We start from the raw sequence: 8,123 nt of genomic DNA on the forward strand, positions 1-8,123 counted from the left end.
CTGAGAGGTGGGGGAAGGGCGTTCCAGGCTTTTGCGCCTAGTACCGCCAAGGATTTGCCCCCACGGGATTTAAGTCTAAACCCTGGGACGATCAGTAGGTTGGCGTTGGAGGAGCGCAATGCTCGGGTCGGACAGTATCTAACAAAGTTTTTCCTTAGGTATAGAGGGCCAAGGTCATGGACAGCTCGAAAAGTAATTATCAATAGTTTGTACAGGACCCTCTTTGTTATGGGCAACCAGTGTAGAGCATTGAGTGCTTTCGATGCTGAGGATTTTCTCGGCCATTTTAGGACCAGCCTTGCTGCCGCATGCTGGACCATCTGAAGTTTGTGAGTAACCGCCTTATTGGTTCCAGCATACAGGCTGTTGCAGTAATCTATGCGTGAAGTAACTAATGCAACAGTGACGGTTTTCCTCGCTACAAAGGGCAGCAAGTCAAAGAATTTCCTGAGACTCTTTATCACCCCAAAACAGGTGCCTGCCACTTTTGACGCCTGCTTTTTAAAGGATAAGTTCGAGTCAAAGTGTACCCCAAGATTACGAGCTGAAGAGGTGGTGTGAGGCGGTATTTCTGCCTTTTCAGGCCACCATAATCTGGGAATAAATTCATTCTTTGGGCCTATAGGCATGATCTCAGTTTTGCCTGTATTACATTTAAGGTGGTTTCTCCGCATCCAGTCAAAGGTGGCCGTAAGGCAACATTTGAGTTTTTCCTCCCAAATCTGGTTGTCTTTATCCATTACCAGGATAAGTTGGGTATCGTCGGCATATGCTATTACATCTATGCCAAAGGACGATACCAACTTTATCAGAGGCGCGGTGTAAACATTAAATAATGTCGGGCTCAAGCTAGAACCCTGAGGTACTCCAGTCGAAAGCGGTTTCTCGCGGAACGGAAGTCCCCCAAGGTCACCACTTGTCTCCTGTCACTAAGGAAGTTTCTTATCCACTCCAGGGCTATGCCTGAGATGCCAGATGTTATTAGCCGGTCTATTAAGATGACATGTGAGACCGTGTCGAAGGCCGCCGACAGGTCTAAAAGTATCAGGACGGCCTTCTTTCCTTGGTCTAGGGCAGATCAGATAGACTCAGTAGTGAACAGGAGAGCTGATTCCGTGGAATGTTGAGTCCTAAAACCTGCTTGATTGGGGTGCCAAGCTTCACTGTTTTCCAGGAAGCTGGTAAGTTGTTTATTAACTATCGACTCTGTAATTTTACACAGTGCCGGGAGGAGTGAGATGGGACGTAAATTTGATAATGTGGTTGGGTCAGGGAGCTGTTTTTTTTGCAGAGGTTTCACTGCTGCCAATTTCCACTCTGAGGGGACGTTGGCAGTAGCCAGTGAATTATTGACGATGTCATTTATGTCTGGATTGACAGTTTCGGCAATGAGATGTAAAAGTCTAATGGGGCACGGGTCGAAAGGTGATCCCGATTTAGTTGCTAGGATGGCTTGCTTAGTCTCCTCCAGACTGATTGTAGTAAAGACTGTAAGCTGGGCTTTATCCTGCCTTATGTTGTCATCCTCCTTCATTGAATCCTGAGTGGGGACCTCAAAGTCTTTCGTCAGACCCTGGACCTTTCCTTCAAAGAAGTCTGCGATAGACTCACAGAGTATTTGTGAGGGCGGAATGTCCTGCATTAAACATTTAGGTTTATTAAAATCTTTCACAATTTTAAAAATCACTTTATGTTTATTGTCAGCTGTTTCGATCGTTGACGAAAAGTACTTCGTTTTGGCATGTTTGATTAGTGCGTGGTAAGCACTTTTAACCTTTTTATATTTACCGCGTTCTGTACTGTGGTAGTTTTTTCGCCAGCTACGTTCAGCTCTGCGCACCTCCCCCTGTTTGTTTTTAAGTTCTCGATCGAACCAAGGGGCGGATTTCTTCTTATTCCTGGGTCTGGCTTTATTTATTCCTTGTCCAGCCATGCCTTTCAGTTCGTTCATCCAGGCTCTAAAGGTATTTAAATTTGGAGGATCTGCTGTCATGGGTCTACATTCTCTAGCCATAGTGTTTAATTCTGGGTGATGCATAATAGCTTTCCAGTCATCCTGCCTGACCAAGTTACGTTCTTCTGCCTGTTTGTTTTTCCTTTTACCATTTCAGATGCAAAATAATGTATTTTGGGGTGGATCGGTATACACATGCCCCGTTAGATATGTTTACTATTGCTTAGTTTAGTAATTATGGACATGAATTCGTGGAGTGGGTGTAGTGTGTTTTATCTAGGTACCTGAATCAATATCCTATTCTTTGCCCTTCTCCGGTTATAAATCAATAATATCCCTGCAACGGCACAGAAACCCTTTTCATAATTCGGTCATAGCGCATGCTGTCACATTAAGCAAGCCTATTCCTCCAGCCCCCTAGAAAGCACACCGAGTTCTTAAACAAATCCAAGCCTCCAGCAACCTGGGAAATCCCCGCTGCTATTGTTTTGATTTCGTCCGAGAACTCCTGTAAAGCACTGTAAGAACGACCAGTCCTTAGTGACATCTTTATTGACGTCTTAATTCCATCCTTACGTCAAACCCGGCACCTTTCAGGTATAAATATACCAACGCTGCCTTAAGAAAACACACGGTGGTGGTGAATCTAGAGCAGCGACTACTTGCCCGAGAGCCCAGCTGATGCGAGAGCCCACGGACGCTGCCCCTCCCTTTTGACGCGCTGAGAAAGACGCTGTCTTTTCTCTTGCCGAGAAATCCAGCCTCCGGCGTTTCCAGCCTACCCTTGCGGGTGACTGGGATACCGAGTCCTGAGAGAGAGATACCAGCCCTCCTGCCTTCTAATACCCAGGTACTGAACTGACTAAACCCTTACAGAGAATTCTTGAGTCAGATTCTTGGCAAACCAAACTTAACTTAAAATGCTACTTACTTACTCCCTCCCATGTATTAGGCTTAGGTCAGGTACACCGGGGTAAGCGTAGTTAGAAGCACCAGTTGAGTACTATTAGTCAATGTATATATGTATGTATCTATTTTATCCATTTTAAAGTATCATATGGCTAAGAAACCATATCAATGCTTTTACAGTATTATTTTAGAATCCTGCTTTTACTGTATGCACTTTACTTAACTATAAGTATTGCAATTGTAGCAATTCATTTCTCTTGTATGAGGAAAGAGACTGCTCAATAAATAACACCTTTTATTGAAAACGCCCGTCTCTCTTTTCTCTGCAAACTGGTGAAACTAAGTACGCACTTATTGACTGAGTGAAATAGCTGTCTTTTGTTTTCACACGACTCTAGAGATATATCTTATTCAGAGAGAGCAAAGTTGTCATGTTTTATGGTTGTCAGAAACTAAATCCCTTCTTGTCTATCCAGGGAGGTTAAACTCCTCCTCACCTATTCGAGAAAGTTTCTAGTGAACTCTAAGCTAGCTGGCAAAAAACTTAAGTCTAATATAGTCAGTAAAGACCTAGATAACCTCAGTCCTACGTCTACACTACTGAATATATTATTCCAGTGCGCAGAGCCCATTGGGACTATAGGAACTACACTACAATAGCCATGTCTGAACTGGGGTGGCAGAGTGGGCTAATGAACGGTGATGGATTAAACCCAGATCTTTTGACTGGGTGTGAGTGTTTGATTGGTTCAGATGCTCCGTCCATTACCACCTCCTTTTGTACCGCTTTTGGCCGCTATAAGTGTGGCAGGGTATGCTCAAGAGTGCATAAACAAAACTGAATCTCGAGTAATGATGTTAAAACGACAAGACCATTTGGAACGCAAACAAGAACAAGCTACCACTAATAGCAACGTGTCTGTATCTAAATTTTCAACAAGAGCTCCTAACATCAAGAAAATAATATTAATAATGTTCAGTTTCTGGTCGTGTGGATAATATATGTTATAAGTTACACAGATCGTTTTCACTGTTGGCTTCACTGTGAGGTTCACTCTACTAACATGGCCACCACTCTTTGTCCACTTTTTGTCCTATTTCTATTTTAATTTCGTTGCACGCAACCTTGCGCGGTATTCCAACACGTTGCTGACCTGTGTCAGCGTCTTAACCCTGATCAAGCTCCTCAAGAGGATCATAGCATTGTCGTGATTCGTGTACTGAATTTCAGGTTAGTTCGGTTTCCAAAGTAGTTTTTGTGTCATTTACTTGTTAATATTTGCATCCAGTCAGATATATTTACCTTCGATTTTTTTACTCATAGATTACCGGATGCTAGAGAGTGCTCTCTTTAAACCCGTTCCAGGTATTGTGCTTTGTCTATATAAGTGTGCACCTCACTTTACATTTCATTTCCACCTCCCGGATTGCTTATCCAGAGTATTTGTTTTACCGAATTTAATATCACTACTTCGTGTTCGAGTGTATACTCTCCTCTTTAACACGACTTGTTAACTGGAGGTCAGTGTATCAGTTGCGTCTGAAGTTTGTTTCGTTTTTATCTTAAGCATGCGTCACTTCATTTGCAAATTCTTTATTGCACAGCTTTATTCACTGGGGCAGTTTCATACTGACACACTGTCTAATTAGCACCACGTATTGAATGAATCACTGAGTATCTAAGTTCGATCACGTGCACTAATGTTTCGACACTTGCTATAAAGCAGTAACATGACACGATCTTGTGTTTACCTTTCAAGGAGAACATAACCACACAGTGATACATAGATTTTAACCTTGAATGCCTCGTTCTGTGTATGTGGACTCACCCCAAAAATAATATGTTAATGATGATTACACCATCACCTAGAATGTAACGTAATACTGTCGTTTCTATTGTTGTTTTTCTTACAGTGTTCCCCGAGGAAGGGACCCATTGTCCCGAAATGCATCGGGCCAACATCAACCAACTGCCGTTAATGATGTGTGTCAGTTATCATGTACAAGTGACATAATGATTATTCATGAAGTTGCAGATGTGCGAATACAAAGTCATGAATCAATGACAACAATCTACATGCTGAATAACATTGAAATTACCTTGAAAAATGAACAAGAAAAGTTTCAATGAACAAAAGATTAACTGTTTCTGTGTTTCATTGTGAAATAGGAGTTTATTTTGGATAAAGAAAGCATCAAAGAATTATTAGTTTGAAAACAATACAACTCGTTGTGCTCTTAGTTAGGTCCTAACAGTTTCTGTTTCGTACCTCTCACATATAGCATTGATATCCTAGGGACAGGCAGCCCTTTGACACTAAGAGGCACGCAATAGCTAGATATATCCTTTTTTGACTTTAACTTAATTTATATCAGATTAGGTCGAATACTTATTTTAACCAGGAGTGCGAGTAACCAACATTCTACAGTAACAAGATCAAGAATGCCACCGCAAACAGTCTAAGCCATCTACTGTGGCAGGATCTACAACAGAGAACAGCGGCTCCGGCAAGCAAACATCTATATTAGTGTCTTAAAAATACTGGTCTCAGCAGGTCTGGAACATTCCAACCACTCATGCCATCTTAAAGAAAATTGTGGGGAAGACAATAAGGAGCATGTCACTTGTAGAAGATAAATGTACCTTTGTGTAGAGAAAACACGATTGGATGACAATAAACGGTTATGCATCACTGAGACATCAACCATACCTCTGCGCAGGGTACTCCAAGACCATTAAGGAGAAATTCCTGAAACATCGATTAGGGAAATTCCCAGCTGTTCAGCATTTACCACCATGGCTGCAGGGTCAAAAGCCTCCCGATTACCACTTGTGCAATAACGAAGTCGAGGACATGGCTCACCAGATATGCACATGCGCTAGCCTAAGAAGAGAAAGATTGTGTCTGCTCAAGCTTCACTTCAATCTGCGAGGGATCTAAACACGGAGGCAAGCCGTGATAGTCTGTTTTAATTCAGATGACCCACAGTTGAACTGCAAGCTAGTAAAATTCTTAGCACAGATAGACGAGAAGCTGAGAAATGGTGGTAATACCACAGGCAAATGTTAGAACTCCATTGCTCAGCAGGAAAAGTGCACACGATTAAGGAACTGATATAAACCTCCACAAAAGCTAGTTAAAGAACAAATCAAGTAACCGCGCAAGAGGGGCAAAACCCAAGAACTCATGAACATTGTTTTAACTGGGCCTGGCAATTTGTATAGCAATTCTTTTAATCATCAAAATCTTATCTGGTTTTCATATTTTGTCTTAGTCACTCGCAAGCATCATTTGTGCGCTCTTTTTTATCGCAAACGGTGTGTCAGTTTTAATTAACTATATACAATAAACTTACTTACTATATTTAGAGTGGTGGCCACATGCAGTCTAGAACTGGTTAGCAGTGGTTAAGTGCACAGAGTCCTAAGGCCAACAAAAAAAGGTTCAGTAAAATGGAGGAGGAAGACAACCCTAAGACTGACATGTGTAACATTCTTCAGAGTTGATGGCTTTACTATCGTTAGATAGGTCTTTGTAAAATTCTAGGAAAATTCTAGAAATTTCTTGCAGGGCAGAGTGAAACTTCACTTTTTTGTCTTTGATTGTGAGAACCTGATTCTAGCTTTTTAAGTGCCGCGCTAACGTTCTCCCAGCTTTATTACATCACAAAGTTTACTTGAATGTTCTTTTGTAACCCCTAGACCAGATGTTTTGCTTATGATGTTATTGCACCCTAGGTGTGATAGAGGAGTTGATCATGTCTCTAACCATGTTATCAGAGACAAACAAATAGTCAGTCAGTTCAACTTTATTTCGGCTGATAGCCATAAAAGCAGGAAGTACAGGCATGAAAAAAAACATTTACAACATTTACGACAGGATCTAGAAAAAATGCATTTGGCAATAATTGATCACATGACACAGTACAATTAATATATAGTGGGGCAGAGTAACAATTAGTACTATGCAATAAAATTATGCACATAAAATCTAATTAAAACCATAAAAAAGGTTGATTCCTTGTAAAAAGCCAGATAAAACCTAGGTTAAAATCTTTAAAACCCTGTGATTTGTACAAGAAATAAACTCAGTGCATTCTGCGGTATTTAATATTGTGTGAGAAGAATGCAGAATTCATTATTGCATTATAGTTTGTAACCTAAACGTTTTCTAATAATGAAAACATTAAATAAGAATCTGCTTGTACAAAAAACCACCATTTGTGTGGTATTAGACCTTATAATACGCTCAGCCTCTTTGTATGACCTGACACCCAAATTTTTACACAAGGGTTTTATCCAGCGCTGTCTAAGTGATGCATAAACGGGACAGAAAAACAGTAGGTGGACATCATCTTCCTTTGCCTTTAGTGGGCAGAGGGTACAGATACCATCCTCATTGCTATTTTCCATTTGCATGTATGAGCATTGGTCTGTAATACCCCATATCTAAATTGTAAATACAAAGTTTTTGCTAGTGGTGGGTTTATCTCATCCATAAATGATTCGAATGCAGCAATATCCTCTATGTACAAAAATTTCTGAGTCAATGTACCAATAGATGGACAGTGGGATGTCTCGTCGTTAACATACGACCAATAGGTAGTTTTTAAAATCTTTTTACACACAGAGGTCATATTGTGGGGTTCGTTCCAAAAATGGGACAGCCCTAACCTGAAACACCATTGTTCAATGTGTTTTAGCCATGCAATTTTCTTGTACTCATCAATCTGGGTAATTTCTATCAGTCCATTTTTATAGTTACACAAATTAGGGGTCGTCCATAACCTTACCCAATACATCGATGGCCTGAGGGCTGCTTGGTGATCTGCCCGTTTAAGATCCAGGTCTAGGAATACTGGAACTAAGGGGGGTCTAGTCGGTATTTTTAATAACCTGCGCACAAAGTGGTTTTCATCCCGTTCAAAATTGCGTTTACAGCAATGCCCCCATACCTCAGCACCATAAAGTGCAGCCGATTGGGCTTTTGCTTTAAAGACTTCCAATGCCGGTGTAATGGCTTTGAAGTCACTAGTTCCGTGCACTTTTATGATAGGCATAGAGTTTTGCTTAAAAGCCAACCTACTCTTTGTCAGGTGTCCCTTCCATGAGCTATTACTGTCCAGTGTAATACCCAGATAATTAAAGCTCTCCACATATTCCAATTTTTGTTTATTTAAGGACAAGTTTTTCTTAAATGACTTTTGTGGATTTATTGACATATATTTTGTTTTGGATGAGTTTATTTCCAACCCCTTC

General features: G+C 40.9%; 1 long non-coding RNA gene across 1 annotated transcript; it reads left to right on the forward strand.

The window, feature by feature from the left end:
* Positions 1-3,977: 3,977 nt before the first annotated feature.
* LOC144819958 (uncharacterized) lies at positions 3,978-6,204 on the forward strand. Its single transcript, XR_013607640.1, has 3 exons — positions 3,978-4,094; positions 4,188-4,229; positions 4,778-6,204. It is a non-coding gene; the product is annotated as an uncharacterized LOC144819958 (long non-coding RNA).
* Positions 6,205-8,123: the final 1,919 nt, after the last annotated feature.

Source organism: Lissotriton helveticus, chromosome 2_1, assembly GCF_964261635.1.
Source record: "Lissotriton helveticus chromosome 2_1, aLisHel1.1, whole genome shotgun sequence".
Taxonomy (NCBI): domain Eukaryota; kingdom Metazoa; phylum Chordata; class Amphibia; order Caudata; family Salamandridae; genus Lissotriton; species Lissotriton helveticus.